Here is a 23,996-nt window from a genome sequence, read left to right as displayed (position 1 = left end):
ATTTTGACGGCCTACCAACATGTTAGTTAATCACATGTAATAGGTTAATGAGCTGTTAGACAAAATTATTTTCTTATAATTTTGAACAGATTTTTTGTCTATTGACTTCCTATCGGGGTAATTCCTTTAGCAGTACAGCGAAACATGACTAACAACATACCAGATATATAGCGATTGGCCAGAGTATGCAGGGTCTGACTGAAACACAATTCAGAATTTATAGACTGAAACAAGGGTCAAATTTCATAGACTAAAAATGGTTCACAGATCAGAGGTCAGACTAAAATAGATCGGTCATAAACTAAATCATGGGTCTTAGTTTATAACAGAGTTGGGTCAGAGGATGGATTTTATTTCAGTCATCATAAATTATACCACAAATAATCAAATGCAATGAATTACATTTGATGTTTGTAAATATCTATAATTTAATTGAATACGTACACACAATTGTCTTAGCATGTTTATCAGATTATTGCAAAAATTTGGTATTGCATAAATATTTCAAAAGGCTCAAGGGGGACCTGGATATTTCAGTGACCATCATGGTGGAAAAAAGACAACAAAACACTTAGCCATTTAAAGAAATTATCTTGATTTCCCCTTTGAGCTCAGCCTCTCCTACAGAATTTGTTTCCCTTCCCCCCAAGGATACTCAGGACTAAATTTGGTCAAAATCCATCCGGTCCTTTACGGCCTTTGGACCAGGTTAGCTCATACATCTACTAGTTAACTCGTTATGATGAAGACAACAGCAAAATACTAGCCCAGCAAAACTCACCTGTGACACGAAGTGGTCGTGGTCTTCTATAGCCTCCAACACCTCACAGTGGCCACTCGTCCCAAAGTCGTAGTTAATACTCAAACATTTAGTATCTGGGAAGTTGGCACACTGTCGCATGCTGTCTAATATGTGACCATGAGATGAGGATAAATCATCAATTGAATTGATCACATTTTCTGAAAGCCTATATTGTGAAATATGTAAATCCAAAATATTACTGGTCTATGCCTTACCATTACAGAGAAAATTCATTTAACATACCTGATGTCATTGAACTTAAGTATATAACAATTCATCACACTTAATAACAGCATCAATACATTTACATCTCTTTAAGGGTCAATTACATTTTGTAATTATTTGAACTAACAAAAAACAGTTTATTTTCAAAGTTCAATTCATACACTCATAAAAAAAGCAGCCTTCATCTAAATACATTTTATACCATAAAGGGAAACAATTCAATAACAACTATATAAAACATTCTTTGGTTGTCAAACTTTTAGACATACATATACAGGCTGCTTGCATCAAGATCATGTAGGTATATACTAAGGGAGCAATCATCAACATCATCTCAACAGTAAACCTTTTCGTTTACATGGAAGACATGGTGCTTTGACATTTTCTTGTACTAGGTCCACTTCTGATTTCTGTACAGTGGGTTTAGGACATGTAATGTTCTGTGAGCTTTCTGTCTTACAATATTCCCTGATGTTGTCATACAAATACCACTGTCTTGATGGATCCAGTCCTGCTGACATCATGTCTTCTGGTTCATCATCTACAGACGGAAGGAAGTCTTTTCTCTTCAGCAGGTTGACAGACACTGTGGGAGAGTCGTCAAGTAACACTGTCCCAGGCTTAGTAGCGTCAAGAGGAAAATGGTGATATTTTGTGAGATTCTTCAGGGGCTTGAAGTACTGCTTTACCTATGACTTCCAGTCTCTAAATATAATGGGTTTGTCTTCATCTTTCACCAACTGGGGAATATTATGTCCATTACGTGATGAGTGTGTAACTGTCTTGGCAACCTCCTCTAGAGTTTCAACATTACTGGATCTCCAGCGCAATTTCCACACACCAAAATGCCAGTCAGGATCAAACTTTGTGTGACCAGCGATCATCATGTAGTATTGAACGACAATAGGCAGACCTGAAAAATATCAAAATACACATAAAACACTTTATAGTCAATGTTGACTTGAGAAAGAAAAGCAAAAAATGCATTGAATTTTGAAATGCCTGAACTACAGATTAAATGACAGTGTCAATAGCAATGAATATCAAAGTTGTTTGCCTAATCTGATACAATATTGCTATCAGCATAGAAAAATAAATCATTGTAAGTAATCTTTTGTAATGCATGCTTTTAAAAATCTAAAAAGAATATCAAATTAATTGTTGTTATCTTATATCCAAAAGTGAGAGGTATACAGCACACACAGCTGTATAAATGGGAACCAAAATGGTGGGAAGTAACTCCAAGAAAGGCTCCAGCTCTATGTCTCCCTATGACAGACTCATGCAATAATCTTAAACTAAACCCAGCACAATTTATAAGACACTAACTAATAACTTCTGTCCAGTTATCAAAATGGATGTTCGCAATCCTTTCTCCATGTCCATGCATGATGCTGAAAATAGTGATGGACCATGCTGACAACAGATTTAGCTCCCTTCCCTATTCCAGCCTCATCCACCAAGAAGAAAGTTACTTTCCTGTTAAATGAAACATAATTGAGTGTAGATAAGTAAGAAAGCATTTATCATACACAGCAAGTTTTCATTGAAATAAAAATAGCTTATATCATTGTCAGTCTCAATTACAACCTTGACACCTTCTAGTTCCACATTTAATGATGCATAACAATGACCAGTTTATATTATGCATGGTCCAAAAGATTTATATTTATAAAGCATACATTATAACAATTGATTTATTTAAATGTCAACACAGTGCTATTTATTTCTAAATGCAATATACATGTACACTAAACCCGGATTTGATCTGGTGTTTTAGCTCGCAAGTCTCACTGAAATAAAATATTCTAAGACTAATGAATGGTTTTTGTATCAATTACCTGAACCCTCTGAGCAGATTGGGGGGTCTTAAAGAAGATGGGACCAACCTGCTGAGCATGATGGGGAAAATGAACCTGCTGTGCAAAATTCTAGGAGTAATGGAAAGCTCTATCGACTGAACAGGGCAGATTACCTACAAGGAAATAGAGACAAAACTTTAGTTTAATCACATTTCCTAAAGATTCTGAAGATTCATCCGACTCATAATTAAACTTGTCACTGCTAGAATCAGATGAAAGATCACGGAAAGCACCAGTATCATCAGATGATGTGTAAAGTTTTGAATAATACAGCTGGTAAACAGTCTCTATTTCATCTATGAATGGTTTGTCCTGATTTAAAACGATTTCTGCAGGAATGCTACAACAGCAAGAGTGTGTTACAACTGAAAGTTGATTCATGGTGACAGTGTCATTAATAACACATGTTACCTTGTATTCACATCCCGATATCTATGACATCAGGATGATTGAAATGTTCACAGCTCACAATATCACAAGATTTTAAGTAAAAGTAAAATATTACTTACACCTGAAAGTTCACACTTTATCATAATCACAAATCACATCTTCCAGTTGTGTTTTTCATAGATCAAGTTACCATCATTGCAGGTTATGTGTAAAAAACGCTCAGAGAATAGACAAAGTAATGTTGACTTCGTGGAGCATCTGTACAGCAGTTAGGTAATGAGAGTGATCTCCCGTTCCATCGGGTGCATTCGATTACAATGTTATTAGTACATGTATACATATATACCTTCATTTTGCGATTTCTATACGCCAGAAAAAACCCATTAACTTTTTATCTGATGACAGCATCACAGAGCGTCAAATAGACTATTAACTTTTGATTCATTCACAACATGTGTAAAAAAAGAGAAATATATTTTCGACAGCTTTTTCTTAAAAGGTTAGCCACATCTGTACCCATTTTCGTAGTCACGGTCACATATTGGTATCTGGGGCTTATGGTTATCAAGAAGTTGTTTAACTTGAACATACTTTGTACCCCTTTATCCCAGCATGCTACAGACCCAATATCAAGTCTCTGGGCCTCTTGGTTATTGAGAAGAAGTTGAAAATGTAAATTGCACAACTTCCTTCTTACCTGACCGAGAAAAACGTCTGAGCAGCAGAATTTTTTTTAAAGTTTCAAACAGCATGTTGGTCATTTTCTGGACATCTCCATGGATCCCGCCATCAAACAATGTAAGGGAGATAATCAGCCACAGATCACCTGTATTTAAGAGAAATGACAGTAAAATTAGTAGAGACAGTTTTGGACAATAACGATGCTACAGGGCTTATAGCCAATAAACTGCATGTCAGGAAAATGGATAAATTTGCACTATCACTATCAAAACTTTTTATCTATCAACACAAATAAATGGAAAAAAATAATTACAACAGTGTCCCATTAATGATAGTTATAAAGACCTTAAGTTATAAACCAGAGTAACCTATCATGTTACCTTTGATTGACAGTCAATATATATATACTGGAATAGGTATATCTCATATGTGTAACGATAAAAGCAACTGAGCAAATTTGACTGAAATGTAACGTTTGAACCAAACACAAGAAATGTTCTAGGTTAATTTTCTCATACTCCATTTGAAACATAAATATTTCAAATATGCTCCCTGCATGTAAATGTTTTATTTGAGTCTTAACTTAACACTTAACAACACTTACCTCACTATGAACAAATTTTAATGAGGTCCCTCAGCTGTAATAGTGGAATAGCTGTTTTGGTCCATGCACTCTTCATACACCATTTTGGACGTTTCATCAACACACTAAATGGACAACAACAAACAACACAAGTATGTTAGATATATCAGCTATAAACCCTGAGGGCCTATATGTTACATATTACAGGATAAAGGTTTGGTTTGGTTAACATCCTCATTCCTATTAACAGCCAGGGTCATTACAGGATAAAGGTTTGGTTTGGTTTGTTTAACATCCTCATTCCTATTAACAGCCAGGGTCATTACAGGATAAAGGTTTGGTTTGGTTTGTTTAACATCCTCATTCCTATTAACAGCCAGGGTCATTACAGGATAAAGAAGTTAACATTGGTTATCAGTAAACATTGATATATAAACAACCACATCTGAGGGCATTTCTTGTGTGTGGTGCAGTAGAACAAGAGGCTCAGAGAGCCTACATTGCTCTCCTGGATATTTCAGTATTTATGGCAAAATACTCTAATTTAAGTTACATTTCCAATAACTTCCTACTTTTGAACTGCTCTTCGAATTCCCATCAAAGGTTCAAACTACAGGTGGACTAAATCCTGTCATTCTTGAAAATGATAAAGTATTTTAAAAGTTTTTTTGCCCCAAAAGTGCCACATCCTTCATTTGTACAACATCAGATCTAGATCTCATTTGCCAAATAATGCTCCACACCAATTTCCATCCAAATCCATTCAGTTGTTCAGGACAAGTAGTGATTCAAAAGATTTATCTCAATTTCTCCTATTGGGCCCCATCCCCTCTGGCCTCAGGGGAACCACACCCTCCAATCACACAAAATTAAGTTAAATTTCCTTGACCAAATAATGCATCAGACCAAATTTCATAAAACTCCATCCAGGCATTCAGGAATTTAAAGAAAATGTTGATGGGCCAGGTGAGCAAAAAGATTGTTATAATAATAATAATATTATGCCAATGGGCAATATCTTTATAAGTTACCGTTGAAAATTCTCATTTTCAATCTCATATGAGATCTTGTTGATGTATGGCTGAATACAAAGTTTTATAAAACTTGGTTGATATTTACTCTAGTTATTGTGTTCACAAGGTAATGTTGACGGACGGACAGACGTGAAACGCCAGAGTATGGCACAAGCTCACCTTGGTTCAAGTATTGAGAGTGATATATGTATGGACATTTAAATACAAAACTTTTATTAACCTTGTCACTGAGCACAAATTTGCAAAGCTGTAAGTCCCTCTGGATGGATAAGATACATATAGTAAACTGCTTGCCCAAGGTTACTGCTGTTGGAAAGAATATTGACACTAACACAATTGTGTTGCATTTTCAGCTGAGTAAACTGCTGTTTTACCTGTAACAGACTGGCCTCATTGTTTTGTAGCTCTGGGTACCATGTAGCTGTTTCCTGATCTAGATCTGGCATATGGAACATTCCTTACTACAGCTTGGACCGACATTTCACAATCATCTGAATTCATTGGTGGATTAGTTGAGTACTCTACTCACTACCAGTTTAAGCTGCTTGTCTAAGCAAATCAGCTGCTCACATTTGATGGGACATTTTCTTCTGAAATCAAAAAAGGAAAATATTCATCATTTTATAATAATATTGTATATATGGTTTTTAAGGGCTTGTTTTCTAGTACGTATTCATAATCTACGTTACATTCTCTCAAATATTGTATTTCATAATCTTTATAAATCAGTATAAACACATGTACACACACATACAATATACATGGTTATACATATATGATTGATAAATGTAGAAGTAATTTTTCTTTCAAATACTTTTATTTTGCATATTATGTTGTGAATTGATAAGCATTCTTATCAAAATGATTTGTTCATGATCACTATATATACAAGTATTTAAATATATATATTTTTAAATTCACCAAGTGTCCTTTCAGCAAAAAACGTTTAGTTGTGTTTTTACAACAAAAATATGTAATACAAAAGGGACACCTCGCATGGTCTGTCTACCTAGCATGAGAGCACAGGTTTTCAGGTAATACCTGGAGTGGCAATAATTAAAGAGATGTCCATGCAGTCACAATCAAATAAACAAAATGCTTAAAGATGCTACACCTCCGACAGAGTGCAATAAATTTTTGCCAACAAATGAAATTCAGTCCATTAATATATGCCTATTTAAGACCTACAAATAAAAACAATAATTTTATACTGTCAAAAATTGTCGTAATGAAGCCAAGAAGCTACAAACTTTTGAACATTATAATCTACTTTGCATATACTTGACCTTGATCGCAGTGCATTCTGGGAGAGATTTACATACAGAAGAAAACACACATGGTGGACTTATTTTTATTCAGCTGGGACAACAATATATTGCCTGTTGCCTATCATAACTACAAATTTTAATTGGGAGCTTTTAATGCAAGCAGAAAATAAAAACTAAACAAACATTTCAATATTATCCGTTGCGAAAAATCCTGATCCTGTGCATGTTGTCGCCCACGAACCGAAATGCTTTCTTAGCGTTATCCCCTTCGGACCCATTTCGCTGGATTGATACAAGTGTGATTTATCAACAGGTTTAAGCTGATGAACTATAAATAGTGAATCTGCAATCACTACATATCACAAAAGAAATCTTAACCATCGATTCAATCGCATCATATGCTTACAGTTTTCAGTAAAGATGACAACAGACCAAACGTTACACTACGTACGCGTGTACGTTACACACTTGCCTCTCCAATAAAAACTCAACTGTGTTATTTCCACATGAGTTCCGATTTAGTTGTCGTTTATAATTCCACCTGTCTGTTCTCCGATTAAAATCTTCCCTTTCTTCGTTCTCTTTCATAATGTAATTTATGCTTCCTTCTTTCTGGAGATGTTAGGCTAGCACATGTCACCTTCCTCGCTTCGCCATGTAGTTCCTACTCGTTTGTGTTTCTGTTTTCGGCGCATACGCAATCAGTATCTCATTCAATATGGAGGTGGAGCGAAAATGGAATTTCTTCGGGACGCAAATAATTATTTATTTTTTTCAATTTTAAAGATAAATAAGAAGGTGAAACTTTCCAAGGGTGGTAATATTGTTAAGTGTGTAACTTTTATTGTTAAAGATAAATACATGCGAGTCTATTCGTGTTGTTAATTGATAAAAAATATGGTCTGTCGAAGGTGTAGCACCTTTAAAGTAGTGAACACTACATATTTGACAATACAAGGATGATTTCTTAGTCTACCATACATAATGAATACCAATATCGAATGTTATTTATAAATTGTCAGGGCCTAAAGTTGCTATCAGCTGTCTCATGCTTGTTGTAATTTGCAATGTAAAATACTGAATTAACACTGAAATATGTGACATATATCAATGTATTTTCTGTCTCAAATGATCATACATACTTTCTAATAACCTAAACATGCCTGTTGATCAAATTTAAGTCTTGTCTTTTTTTACTGGGCTGGGCGATGTGAGCTTTCAATGGCCCAAGTTTGCTGAAAAAAATCGTACTTTATATAACGTTCTTCATTTGACAAGTTCGAACTGTCTAAAATACATGTAGTATAGTTATTTTACTTCTCAGTATTTAAATATAATTTTCAGAATATTGTTGTTCAGGATGATAAACATACGACAGTTAACATGGCACATTTTAAGTTACATCCAGTCCAAAGTTGGTAAGTTAATTTGCTTGTTCATAACGTCGGGTTGGCGTACAGGTCCTAGCCTCGTCTGTCAATACATCCAATATATAATCAATGTCAATAACTCGATCTGCATAGATAAACCACCGAATTTCAGGAAAATTGTAATTGTAGACAAAACGTCGAAGATGTGCCGCTGGTAATGGCCTCAATCGACAGACAAATGTTTTTTCCTTTAATTTGGTATATGATGCACTATATATGAAGCCATATAACTATCACTAGACTTAACAAAACATCGGGAAATAGTCAGATTTCATCTAGTCAGGACACTCATCTGTCCAGCGAATAACACGAAATGTTTCTTAGAGAGTAGCTTTTAAAGTACCGCATGTCAACACTCTACTCCTATACGTATATGAGGTCTTATTCCACCTGATTACATTGGTGGATATCTATGGCAAGCCGTTTTAACATTTAATCCCATTTCCTCTTAAGGGGATATTTCTTCACTTAAGTGAAAAAAGAATTTCACTTAAGTGAAAAAAACATAATGCAAATAATTTATTCACCTTAAGGTGAAAAGAATTTCACTTAAGTGAAATTCTTTTTCACTTAAGTGAAATAAAACATAATGCAAATAAATGTTAATATCCCTTAAGACAAAAAGAATTTCCCTTAAGTGAAAAAAAATTATGTGCAGACATAATGCAAAATACTTGTCCCTTAAGTGAAATTCTTTTCATCTTAAGGTAAATAAAACTGACCATATGTCCATAAAGTCACTCTGTCCTCCTATCCACCCCATGTATATAATGGAATGAACCCTCCCATTGGACCTGTCAACTAAGAAACAGCGTGAGTAAACTTAAACTTTGACACATTCTTATCACTTATTATAATGGAAATAAATAAAACATATATTTAATGGAAATAAAACATAAGTGAAAGTAAATCATATGGGAAATAGTATTGCTTTTACTAACAACAAATGAAGTAGAGAAAAGGTCTCGAATTGGTCAGAAATTAAACACCCAATGCTTGGTCAATAGATGGGCTAGTCCATATCTGATTCATGAGAGTGGGTGTCCGATTTACTCAACAGCAGCATTTGCATTATGTTTTATTTCACTTAAGTGAAAAAATTTTCCTTTAAGATGATTAAAATTAATTTCACTTAAGTGAAATTCTTTTTCACCTAAGTGAAATAAAACATAATGCAAAAAAAGTCTTTTAACCTTAAGGTAAAAAGTATTTCCCTTAAGTGAAATAAATTTGAAGCATATTTTACCTTAAGAGGAAATGGGATTAAATGTTAAAACGGCTTGCTGATGTTACATGACGCCTGTCAAAAGTTTCCTGTCGTGTAAACCTCTAATATTATTGGAGTAGTCAACACTCCAGTCTCTAAACGATGAAACTTAGACAGGAAACAAACTTACTTGTACCTGTATTCCTATCTAAAAATTACCCTTTTGCTCGCCCCTGGCCTTTGTTGATAGGCCTAACGCATCACTGATTTATGTCTGAAGCCGCCATGTTTTCCGCTGGGTGAGAAGCTGTTATCTCGACGCTGATTGGTTCGTTATTTTCAGATTTATAAACCGACCTTCACATTCGCTATTTCTCTCGAAACTCTCAGGGTTTTTCATATTACAATGGATAAACGGAAATCAAATCCGAACAATCGAATTCGAGGACTTTTCGAATGGTGTTATTTCGCGGATTTTTCTAGCAGACGAACGTTAAGGATGGCAGTTGTCACTTGGTAATTAGTCTTAATTATTGATGAAAATAAGTAGATCACAATATTCATGAGAAACCTAGGAAAGAGATAATGATCATTAGTTAAAAATCATATTACAGATTTTTTTTTATTAATATAAACTATATAGACAAAAGTTGTTAAAAATATATTTTGATAACAAAATTACTTGTACATTTCAATTCGGTATGTGTATTAGATTGATGACACATAGATGCATAATGATTATATTACTTAATAACAAACTTATAATGAAAGGATCTATGGAAATTTTTAGACCCACATACACGATAGGCTAATGATAGCGATTTTTTGTGTATATTTTAAATCTGCAGTAATTAACTGGTACTTGAAAATAGCACTAGCATAGAAGAAATTTGAGGATGAAAAAAAGTTTCCATTCGTTTTCTCTCTCAATATATATCTACTGTGCGTCCAAAAATAAATATTGTTTGACGCAGAGACCTAAAATTACTACATAGGTCTCTGTCTTACGTGCAATGTAGTTGTATCAAAGACAAGAAAACAATGAATACAGGATGTGCGGCTTGTGTATTTCGTTTCCAGCATAAAAAACAAATCATTTTAACAAACATTTGTTAATGATATATATAATTAATACAACCTTCTTACTAATTAAATCTGTTGATGTACAACAACACGAACTTAGTAATTTTTCTTTTTAAATGTAAATACTAGACAGGTACTCTCTATCACAGGTAATGTCGCCGACCAGGAAAAACCACGATCTACTTTGTAGAATGGAACCAGTGATAGATGTCATGTGATACCTCAACAAGAGAAAATATCTTCAGTTTACATAACAATATCATAGATGCATGTGAAGGTAATGCTGCGTAAAGTCTCAGGAAGGGAGATAACTCGTACGACCTTACACTCTTTGCCAAGATCGACGATATCTACTACGCGTCCTAAAATAACTATTGTCTTACTTTGCTATTCTGATCAGTCTTACTTTTAGATACAGTGATTTGACATGAGAATCATGAAAAGCTATGTCCCGCATACGAACGTTACCTAAGGTGCTTCAGTATACTTATGCCGAGAAAGATTTGAGAAATAACCAAACGGTTTGTAATCAATGTTGAACCCCTCCACTAAGGTAATATATTTGTTAAGGGATTGTTACAGACTCTTGTTGTATAAATAGTCAGTAATCAATTGATAAGTAAAAGAGAGAAAAAAACCGCTCCTATTACAAATCTGGTTTTGTAGGACAAACTAATTTGTTTCGTGTATATAAAATTGATAACCCAACTATGCAATTTGCGTAAATGTGTAATTGGTTAATAGAAATACGACTAATGACGTGTTGTTCACAAATGCTATAAACTTACAAAATACTAAATACTTCCATACGCCTAAATTGAAGATATTTTTTTTTTTTTTTTTTTTTGTAGATGTATGTAATTTGTTCTTAATTAAGTTGAAACAAATCTAGCATGAATGTGAACATGTATTACAACTAGCGCGTGACAGGGCGTACATATACATATATTTAAGATGTAGGTGCTGCAAAAAAAAATCAAAGCATGTTTTATTTATTTTGGATAAATATTTTTTTAAGTCCAAAAGGGGAGGTAATTGCAGCATTTTATTTTTACGATATAACAAGTATTGGGTCATAAACATGTCCACAGTCGGTTGCTTTCCTGTAAGGAATTATCAACAAGTAACCATAACGATCAAATACACAACATGGGTATTTTTTATTGAATAATTAATTTGATGCCAATGTTAAAAGTACAGTTCTAGAATTTGATTAAGTCGACCTTATGTCCGTTCCAGTGGCTGTATTCTGGAATACGTCCGCTTAATGACCATATAGACCCATGAACTGTCCCAGTGTGATGGTCAAGCGGCAGACGTGTGTACGGAATATAGTCATTGGCACGGCTTAGGGTTGGGGTTTTAAAATAAGGTCAATCTGATCAATATGTAAACGATTTATAAAATTCTACAATTTAATATGAGTATGCCAGTTGTACATCTATATGTTTTTCTCCGTGTTAAGAATATGTGCCTAAATGAGGATATTCAAAACTTGTATATAATGTAAACTATAAGTGTTAGTATTAATGAACCTCTTCACCGGTCGTTCCCAAAAGATATGTTTTTGTATATCAAATACAACCTTGGTTTTCTTTTTTTTGATTATTTCTTTCTTATATTTTTCTGCCTCTGTCTTCTATGTTCGTTCTCAATATCTCCTTTTCTCCTTCTCTTCAAATTTCCTCTTTTTCACTCCTTTTCTCTTTCGATATCTTTTTCCTGTCAGTCGAACGTTTCTTATTCTGTCATTATGAAGACGACATATTTTCGTTATCATGTAACTACCTCTGGCCACCTAGACACCTATAGTGTATGTTACCATTTTATCCTCCCTGATGGAATGTTGTATTGATACATGGAGGTGTGCCATTGGTGGTTTTTGTTGTAAAACACGTTCTATTAGCAAAAGATTATATTTCATTCATGAAGAAGAATCTTTCGCAATCTTGTTTAAAACAGCCGTGTATTCGAGTGTACTATTCGCATTTTAAAGTTTATGAACGTGCCGGAAATTTTATTTAAGTTTTATGTAAATCTTATTTCATCAATATACATCGCTATTGTTTCATTGTTAAAATGTTTACCATTATGTGATTGTCCCGAAACTCCCTGCCCATCCTTGTATTCACGCACGCACGCACGCACACACACACACACACACACACACACACACACACACACACACACACATTGGTCATAGCATATGTGTATTGCCAAATTATGGATTCATGAAAAAAATGATAAGATTGCTAAGTGACTAATTTTCTTACTTTCGTAATTCTCAATTTTCCTTTATTCTAATGTTGCTTATATTAACATATATGAATCAAATCCTGGCCCGGGCTCTGACGAGCTTTCAGTTTTCCATCTTAATTTTCGAAATATTAGAACTAAGTTAGACTATATTGAAGATGTAGCAGGCGCATACGATGTTTTACTGAAAGCCATTTAGATGAACATGTAAGTTCTGAGGATATAGGTATTCCAGGCTTCCACGTACCTTTTAGGTTAGATAGAAACTTTGCGTGTGGTGGTGTTATTGTCTATGTAAATAACTTGTTAAAAGTAAGCTGTTTAGGAAATCTTGATTATCCCGATGATGAAGAAATTTGGATACAAATTACATTGCAGCAGTCAAAATTTATCATTTGAACCATTTACAGACCCGAAAACGCAGTTTCGCCGTTTTGGAATAATCTGCGAGAATCTTTACATACTGCTCTTGACATTTCGCCTAATCTGGTTATTACTGAAGATTTTAATGTAGACCTGCTATCTGTAGCACCTAACCATATTTTTTTAGACATAATAACTTCTTATAGTTTAACTAATGTACTATTAGAACCTATATGTATAGGTCAAACCAGATCCAGTTTCTAGAATCTTGCATTGATTCTTCTGTAATAAACATTGATATATCGGTCAGTGACCACGAAGGTTGTATTGCTAGTATTAGACTACCATGTGGCTTTAAATCTGTATACAAGTGTAAGGTCTGGTTTTATAGAAGAGCCGATTTGGTGAAGTTAAATGATATTATATCCCAATATGACTAGAATCAGTCTTTTTTAATAGTGGTTCTGTGGACAATGCTTGTGAAACTTTTACGAAAGTATTTTTAGAATGAATTACATTATGTAAAGCATGGATGACTTCGGAACTGAGAAAAAATCTATGAATTCGAGATAGGTCAAATAAGACTGCTAGAAAATCAAATCGCTTTCAAGATGTTTTAAATTTTAAAAGGCAGCGTAACAAAGTTACTAATATGAAAAAGCATACTCGTTTAAATTTTTATGAAAATGTTCATGGTATTATTGATAATTATTTTTCTTCTGATCCTAAAGCTTACTGGAAGTTGATTAAACGATTGGTGAACTCTAGTGGAACATCACAAACTATACCAACTCTAGTGGAACATCACAAACTATACCAACTCTAGTGGAACATCACAAACTATACCAACTCTAATGGAACATCACAAACTATACCAACTCTAGTGTAAAACCAAAAACTATACCAACTCTAATGGAACATCACAAACTATACCAACTCTAGTGGAACATCACAAACTATACCAACTCTAGTGGAACATCACAAACTATACCTACTCTAGTGGAACATCACAAACTATACCAACTCTAATGGAACATCACAAACTATACAAACTCTAGTGGAACATCACAAACTATACCAACTCTAGTGGAACATCACAAACTATACCATGTCTAGTGGAACATCACAAACTATACCAACTCTAGTGGAACATCACAAACTATACCATGTCTAGTGGAACATCACAAACTATACCAACTCTAGTGGAACATCACAAACTATACCAACTCTAGTGGAACATCACAAACTATACCAACTCTAGTGGAACATCACAAACTATACCATGTCTAGTGGAACATCACAAACTATACCATGTCTAGTGGAACATCACAAACTATACCAACTCTAATGGAACATCACAAACTATACCAACTCTAGTGGAACATCACAAACTATACCAACTCTAGTGGAACATCACAAACTATACCAACTCTAGTGGAACATCACAAACTATACCAACTCTAGTGGAACATCACAAACTATACCAACTCTAGTGGAACATCACAAACTATACCAACTCTAGTGGAACATCACAAACTATACCAACTCTAGTGGAACATCACAAACTATACCAACTCTAGTGGAACATCACAAACTATACCAACTCTAATGGAACATCACAAACTATACCAACTCTAGTGGAACATCACAAACTATACCAACTCTAGTGGAACATCACAAACTATACCAACTCTAGTGGAACATCACAAACTATACCAACTCTAGTGGAACATCACAAACTATACCAACTCTAGTGGAACATCACAAACTATACCAACTCTAGTGGAACATCACAAACTATACCAACTGTAGTTGATTCAGAAACTGAAACTATCTAAATTGTTTAATGAATATTTTTGCAGTATCAAATCCTCGGGTCACGATGGAATTAGTCATCATGTGTTAAAAATATTTGTCATACTATTTGTATACCTTTAGAGTTGTTGTTTAATATTTCATTGTCAGCCGGTGTTTAGTTATGCTTTCATTCAAAAAAGATGTTATACACTCTCCTTCAAATTACCGACCAATATCTCTTTTGTCTACTGTTGGCAAGGTTTTTGAACGTGTTATCTTTAAACATATATTTAATTATTTCATTGAAAATGCGCTGTTTTACAAATATCAATCAGGTTTTCTGCCTGGACATTCTACTGTGTACCAAATAATTGAAATGTACCATAACCTATGTTTATCACTTCAAGAAAGAAAGCATACATGCGCATTGTATTTTGTGATATTTATAAAGCTTTCGATTGGGTGTAGCATAAGGGCTTGTAAATAAAGCTAAAATCTTATGTAATTAGCGGGGAATTATTGGCCTGGTTATAAATTATTTATATCAAAGCAAGCAAAAAGTTTGTGTAAATGAGTCCTTTTCTAGTTTAGGTTCTATCGATGCAGGAGTTCCACAGGGTTCTATACTTGGTCCTTTATTATTCTTGATCTATATAAACGATATTGCCGATGTCTTTGACTCTGCATCGCGTCTTTTCGCTGACCATACTTCTCTCTAATACTCTTCCGCTTCCCGTCTTGACATTCAAACTATCCTAAACAGAGACCTTGAATCTTTAAATAGATGGGCAAAAACTTGGTTAGCAACAAAAAATCCCGATAAAACTGATGTTCTTTTTATCTAAAATACTAATGATATCGACGTATTAGATGAGTTAGAATTTAACAGTAATATTTGAGACTTTCCGGATCGTCACAAGCATTTATTTCATCGAACCTTTGTTTTAGAAAATGCCTGTGAAGTCTGTAACGGTCGTTCAAATTCAGAATCTGATAAGTTAGAGAAAGCGCAATGTGAAGCTGCAAGAATTATAATTATAATACCACACTTATACTTAATGGCTCGGAATTATCTTTAAATGAATCCATTACTGAGTTAAACACCTTTGCAAACATCTCTGGGTTAAAACTTAATGTTGATAAAACACAGGTTGTTTGGATAGGGAGCAAAAGTTACAGTGATGATACCTTCCTACCGGAATTAAATTTACAATGGGGAAGAACAAAATTTACATTGCTTGGAATTGAATTTGATGTGAACCTGCATGTAATTCCCAAACTAAATTTTGATAAAAAGTTAATTAAACTTAAAGCACTGATAAAGACATGGAGTAGAAGAATACTTACACCCATAGGGAGAATAGCCTTAATTAAGTCTCTTTTGTTATCTCAATTCAACCATCTATTTATTTCTCTACCTAATCCAAATGAACAATTTCTTCAAGAGCTCAACTCAATCCTTTTTAACTTTTTATGGAATAGTAAGGTAGATAAAGTAAAGAGAGATATTATAACACAAGATTATCATGAAGGGGGTCTGAAAATGGTAAACGTAAAACTATTTATTGATTCACTGAAACTTAGCTGGGTAAGGCGGTTGCTAAAAAAAACAACATGCAAATGGCAAATTATTTTTGAATCACACACTGATATACAAAGATTATCAACATGTGGTAGCGAGTTTATTGAGGAATGCCGAACAAAATGTAAGAATGAATTCTGGAAAGATGTTTTAAAAGCATGGAAACAATTTATTGATGCTGAGGGGGTGAAAGAAAAAATAAAAAGGCTGACAGGTACATTGACAATACCTCTTTGGTATAATAAAAGTATAATTATTGGAGGGAAGACAGTCTTTTACAAGCCCTGGTATAACAGAGGTGTAACAATAATTAATGATTTGGTAAAAGATCCTGGTACAAGTTCCTTCTATACATTTCAAGAATTTAAAGAGCTATATCAGCTCAATACAAACTTTCTTCAATTTCAGGGTGTAATCTCAGCTGTCAAAGTACTTTTAACGAGGCTGAATGTTGAGAATCACACGAAAATAGTATATCCAGTTATTCCCAATAATATATTACTGTTCATGTAAAGTGTCAAAGGGACAAAGGATCTATATAATATTATGGTAAAAAATGCTCTTATATCAACTGGTAGAAGAAAATGGGAAGAATCATTTGAAGATATTGAATTGAATTGGGTCAATATATATAATAATCCGTTCAAGGTTACGAAAAGCACAAAATTACAATGGTTCCAGTATAGGATAGTTCAAAATATTTTAACGACAAATTCGTTTTTATTCAAAGTGGGATTAGTAAATAATCCAATATGTAATTTATGTAATCGTGAAAGAGAAACTATCGTTCATATCTTATGGGAATGTAGAGAAACTCAGAGATTTTTGCAAAGTATAGAAACACTTTTGGATGCGCTGTATATCCCATTCCAATACAATAAACAAAGTTTTCTTTTTGGTGTGTTTTTAAATAATAGATATTCTCCTTTAAATAGAATAGACAATGAAATTTTGATCATAATTAAGTTTTTTATATACAAAACAAGATGCTTGCATAAAGTCTTAAGTCCTCATGCCTTAATCAATTCAATTAAAGAACATTACATATTTCAAAAGTATATAGCCAACAGTAAAGGTGAAGGTGCACAGCTGAAATGTGAAAATGAATGGAAAAAATGGGAAAAACTTATTGAACTATCTGATAGTTAATTTTCTTTACAATTTTGATTTAGTATGTCAATATATGATAATACATGTACATTATGTATTATTATTTATGTAAATATACATGCGTACCTTGTATGCTTGTATGTAAACTACTTCTCCCTACTTGAGCTGCTGGATGCTGGAGTTTATATGTTTATGGTACCACTTGAATAAATAACAATTGGAATCAATGTTAATTATCAAAATGCCTTTGTGATCTCTTGTCTAGTCTCTCTCTCTCTATCTCTCTCTCTCTCTATCTCTCTATCTCTCTATCTCTCTCTCTATCTCTCTCTCTCAGGTACATGTGGGTATGATATTGGTTTGAATGTGTATGTATGTTTTGTGTGTAAATGCTAGATGTAGTTGGTGTTATCAGTGTGGAGCCTGGTTAATCGTGCCGATGGCTCAGTTGACGTGGCAAGAGTTGATATGACCAACACAGAAGCTGAGCCCTTGACAGGATTTATCAGGCTACCAGGAAACTGAATATGTATGTGTGTGTGTGTGTGTGTGTGTGTGTGTGAATGTTTGTACATGTATATCAGAATATATATACAAGTATAGGAGTATGTATGTTTTTTTTTTTATATATTTATCTCCTTGTTTAATTGATGATGATGATGATGATGATGATGATGATGATGATGATGATGATTATAATGATAATATAAGATTACAATGATGATGAGTAGGATGGTGATGAGATTATGGTTATGATGAGCTGATGATGATTAGCATGATGGTAAGATTACAATGATGATGATTAGGATGATGATGATGATGATGAAGATGATATTATGACGATGATGATGATGATGAGATTTTTGATGATTACTATGATGATGATTACTATGATGATGATGATTACTACTGTATGATGATGATGATGATGATTAGTATGATGTTGAGTATAATGATAAGATTACAATGATGAGTATGATGATGAGATTATGGTTATGATGAGCTGATGATGATTAGCATGATGATAAGACTACAATGATGATATTATGACGATGATGATGATGATGATGATATTTTTTATGATTTCTATGATGATGATGATTACTATGATGATGATGATTACTATGATGATTATGAGATGATGATGATGATGATGATTAGTATGATGTTGAGTATGATGATAAGATTACAATGATGATGAGATTATGGTTAGGATGAGCTGATGATGATCAGATTACAATGATTATGATTATGATGATGATGAAGATGATGATATTATGACGATGATGATGATGATGAGATTTTTGATGATTACTATGATGATGATGATGATTAGTATGATGTTGAGTACGATGATAAGATTACAAGGATGATGATTATGATGATGATGATTACTATGATGATGATGAGGTTATGATGATGATTAGTATGATACAATTATGATTATGATGACAGGCAAACCATACCAATTGGAAGTGATGTGTGTTTGTGTGTGTGTGGTTCTTATATTTATGTATTAAAAATGTCTTAAAAAATAAAACAAATATAAAAAAAAAAAAAAAAAATTATAACTGGCCTTCCATCTTATGCCACTACAAATTCCTTGTATTGTGAAACGGGGTTAGAAACTTTATCTTCCAGAAGAAAAAGAAAAAAAAACTGCTGCTCTTTTATAAAATGCATAATCATCAAACACCTGAATATCTTTCTTCCTTCCTCCCCTCTACAGTACAAGATCATGTTGGCTTCTCACTAAGAAATATGGGAAACTATAGAATCCCTTTTTACAGGTTATCATCAACAAATTCTTCTTTTTTACCTTCTACTCTTCGTTGTTGGAATAACCTTGATAAATATGTTAAGTAATCAATATCGCTAAATGTATTCCAAACATTCTTAAAATCCGTAGTTGCCTGAAGCTGAGATATCAATGTAATTCTCTTAACTACGACCTATTCCGGATAAACCTTGTGGAAACCCCTAGCTGTTCATGTGGAGATATATGTGAAAATGCGCATCACGTTTTTTCAATGTAGCCTTTATACTGTTGAGAGAAACGTCCTTATGCAACACCTGAACAATATGAATTTAGAAATACCTTATTTCTTTAACCACCAGGAGAAGATGCTGGTAAAGATACATTTTCGCATCAAGTTAACATTTCTTTTTTATAGAGAAGCATATCATTTTACTTTTTACTGCAGAAAAAAAGTGAAGCGCCACTTTTTATTGATCAATTCAGGTATCTCTATCATACTCTGTAATCTTTGTGTACTGACCAAACATATCATCAGCTTGTGTTGGTATGTCTATTCTTAACTCGACAATTAGTGCATCATTTGCACATTTTTCAATTGTATCTAATAAACTGTTTATGAATACAAGATATATTTTTGCAGACAACACACTCCCCTAGGAACTATCTCTCCATATGGAACAATCTTGAATTGAAACCATCAAATAAACACTATTTGTTATATATGTATATATTGCTTTCAAAATATGGGATGACTTTTAAGAAATACCGCTCACATCACACATTTCACCTCTTAAGGTTGGTAACGAAACTGTTCTCCTGTCGATATTTTGCTTAGGACTTTAACAATTACTTCCAGACCGTTTATAAGGTTAATACTGGACGGGCGGAACTGGACGATTTTGAACTGGACGAGTCTAAGGATGATTTCGACAACCATGAGCTAAGCAGAAGATAACTTTTGACGTGTGCTATCCGAGGTCTGAAACTCGGCACCCGGGATAGATCGTATTCAAAATGGGTATCTACGATACGGTAGGCGAATAGTATTAAGTGTCTTCAATAACTCTTTTCCAAATGTCTCGAGTATGAGCACGTGCCTAAAATATGGAATCGAGGCATAATAATTCCCATACTCAAAGGCGGTACAAAGTCTCGTGGCGATTCTGTAAGTTACAGACCAATACCCCTGTTATGTTGTACATACAAACTAATCGAAACAGTGGTCAACAACCCTGTTATGTTGTACATACAAACTAATCGAATCAGTGGCCAACAATAGAATTCATGACAGCTTTAAAACCTCAGTTTAACCGTTTCCGAACGACCAACAAAACGGTTTCCGCAAGTCCCTTGGTTGTACGGCTGCCATATTTTCTTTTCAAGAAACTATTTTCTACAATCTTGAGTTAGAAAAAAGTGTTCATTGCCTACTTAGATATTAAAAAGACGTTTGATTCCGTCTGGCATACGTCACTTTCGCGTAAACTCTGTAATGTCGGCATTAGTGGTCATCTGGCGACTTATACAACGATATGTCGAGAGCCATGACATAGCATGGTATGACGTCACAATGATTCCCCGTCGAATCCGGAGTAAAGAAAGGTGCTGTCTAACGTTACGATACCTAAATTGGAACTGTTTTTTAGAGAAAACCGTATAAAAAATATTACTGCGTGTTTGAATTAAGCAACTTTTCTAGATATTTCACAAATACGAACCTTGACCTTCCGTTTCATGGTGTCTATATAAAGTTAACTCTGGGAATCCAACATTGGCAGATGACATTACCCTCGTCAGCACCTCGCTACAAAACCTGTTGAACATTTGCCAGGAATACAGCATTAAGTGGAAGTTTGAGTTAAATGATTCGAAGAATAACATTTTGGTAATTGGTAACAATATTTCAAGAAATCCGAATGAAACATGGTCTCTGCCCCACATATCCGTGGGAGCTCTTACTCCTAAACCCACCTGGGTACACTCATTTCGTCAAATTGAATAACACCGAACGCGTCATGAACGCATGCGAGAAAGGTAGACAAACCTTGCATTATATTGTCGCTGTAGTTCCTTTTTCATCTACAACAAGTCCAATCGTTAACGTAGTTCTTTAAAGGAAAGCCGTCTTACCGTCTATTCTTTATGGATTGGAACATTGGGTTCATCTTACTGTTGATGACATTTCCAGGATTGCATGTTTCCAACACTACGCCGTTAAACTTATGCTTGGTTTACCACACCGTACAAGGTCGGATATTAACGAGGCCCTACTTGGCCTTTTCCAAACAACAGCTAAGAAATAATCAGAGAAAATTGCAGTTTCTTTTAAAAATTATAGTAATGGGACAATCTTATTTCCCGAAGACAATTATTTACTTTACATTTGTATTCATGTGCTGCAGTGCTAGCTGGAAATTCCACAATTAATCATGCTACAGATTATTTCCTAGACATAATAAAAGTTCTCCCCGGAGAAACCATATTATTTCTTACTTGGAGATATATTTACGGTCATATATATTCCCGTCAAAGTTTCAAAGAAAACGTACGTTGAAATCCACTATAAGGTCTTACAGACATTCGTCACTCAATGAACGTATGGCAAATGATCAAGACTTGACATTTTTTGAAAAGTTCATTTCTCATATATTCCATACATAATGTGGCTTGCTGCGGAAAAAAAAGTCAACTAAAATTCTTTATTTTTCTCAACATTTTGTACTTTTTATTGGTGTGTTTTGGCGTGGAACAATTTCCATTTTTAATTCGAAGTGCCTCTCTACAATAAATTGTCCAAGTGATATCCATAGCACAATATAGGAGCAAGCTGTCATAAAAGAACACGTTGACCCATTTATGTTGATGGTAGTCCACTTCATGCAAAAAATGGCCGATGGAGTTTGACGATTTTGATAAACTACATGATAAGACAACATTTTGGTTCATTACTTTACAAGTTCTGTCTAAATATTTTGGTGTTTGTTATTTAAAAAAAAAATCAACATTAATTTTTTAATAGATGACCCTCGCATATATATATATATAACCAACGTAATGTATATCATTATCTATGTTCCTTATGCGAGGGAGCGAGAGTGCGAGGACGGCCGTTAAAGCCTAATCTCGCATTCTCGCACACTCGACCTCGAGAACGCGAGAATGCGAAAACTCGACGGCGAGGGAGCGAAATAGCGACGACGAGAGTGCGAGATTAATCTCGCGTTTTCGCCGTCGCGTTTTCGCCGTCGCGTTTTCGCATTCTCGCCGTCGAGTTATCGCATTCTCGCGTTTTCGCTCTTTCGCATTCTCGCGTTTTCGTTCCCTCGCCGTCGCGTTTTCGCATTCTCGCGTTCTCGACCTCGAGAGTGCGAGAATGCGAGATTTGATACTTGGCCCTAACGAGCCACAATAGTTTCGTGGATGTATGTGTATACTGGAGTAGAGGTAACATTTTAGAAAATGTTTTCGTTTTGTTTTATGAAATCAATAATAAATCTCTTAACATATGGTATGACTACAACAAAATACTCGCAACTGAATGCCCTAAATAGGCAATTTCCGTTGCCTCTCACCGGAGCCGTTTCGTCGGGGCGCGTAGATACAAACAGTATTTAACGGCGGTGTCGTGGTGGTAGTTATTTACCTTGATTCCAAATAGAGATGATTTCTTAGCTTGTCATTGTCTGTCCACCTGCGCAAATAATTGTTTTGTTTTGGAGATGCTGTTGCAACATGCATGCATTATCTTCCTCATAGGAATCCGGTACGAACAAGTAGTTCCTTGGGTCAATTTACAACGAGGGTGCATTTTCAACATTACGTCGGACTATATTCCTAAATACGTTTGTGCAGGCGAAGGTTAAAGCATCACCAATCTCCCCCAAGAAATCGAAATGACCACATTTTAGATGGTTTTGTATTTACTATTTTACAAATGCTAGCTTTGCCTAACTTTTATTTTTTTTTTACTTTTGACATTATTTGACAATCATATATAGTTTTTACATGATACAGAAAGAAACAAAGGCAACTTTCACACACACTTACATACACAGACTGTATATACATAAAACCTGAATACAGAGTATGTAGCTTAGCTATAACTAATAGGTGAATAATACAGGAAAAAAGACCTTTCATAGAAGGCAGCATATCGTATAAAATAATATAATAGAGGTGATGACAAAATACAAAAATATGTCTATTCATCAAAACGATAACGAAAAAGCCTCCATTTGTGAGTGAATAAAGTGTACCTACCATTTATGGTTGATGTATATTTCCCCATATTGTAATAGTCCACAAGTATTCTCTTTACAGTTCCCCTTGTTCCCCTTTACCACCCTGTTTATAGATATATTGTTTAACTATAAGTATAATCAGGTTTTGTATGTCATATCATTTACCTATTTTTCCAAACAATATTTGTTTTTGACAGATTTAAATATATAGAAGTTTTTTGAAATATCCAATTTTCAAGTAATATCCGCAGCCTCTGAATGTGTTCACATTCATCAAACATATGTAAAAGTGTTTCAACTTCTTCTTTTACAAAATGTACAAG

At 34.3% G+C, this 23,996-nt stretch overlaps 1 long non-coding RNA gene across 7 annotated transcripts; it reads right to left on the bottom strand.

Annotated features, from left to right (window-relative positions):
- Positions 1-1,150: 1,150 nt before the first annotated feature.
- Positions 1,151-9,830, bottom strand: LOC117319018. 7 transcript variants are annotated; one of them, XR_004530547.1, is made up of 8 exons: positions 9,702-9,716; positions 7,988-8,080; positions 5,952-6,167; positions 4,565-4,668; positions 3,977-4,105; positions 2,869-3,002; positions 2,357-2,506; positions 1,151-1,940 (listed from the first exon to the last, which is right to left on the bottom strand). It is a non-coding gene; the product is annotated as an uncharacterized LOC117319018 (long non-coding RNA). The 7 variants fall into 7 exon arrangements; XR_004530548.1 differs by lacking the exon at positions 9,702-9,716 and adding an exon at positions 9,673-9,687; XR_004530545.1 differs by lacking the exon at positions 7,988-8,080 and having other exon boundaries at positions 9,702-9,830.
- Between the last annotated feature and the right edge of the window lie 14,166 nt (positions 9,831-23,996).

This window comes from Pecten maximus, unplaced genomic scaffold, assembly GCF_902652985.1.
Source record: "Pecten maximus unplaced genomic scaffold, xPecMax1.1, whole genome shotgun sequence".
Lineage (NCBI taxonomy): Eukaryota > Metazoa > Mollusca > Bivalvia > Pectinida > Pectinidae > Pecten > Pecten maximus.
The sequence above is the reverse complement of the archived record's forward strand: the minus strand, read 5'-3'. Positions and strand labels throughout refer to the sequence as shown.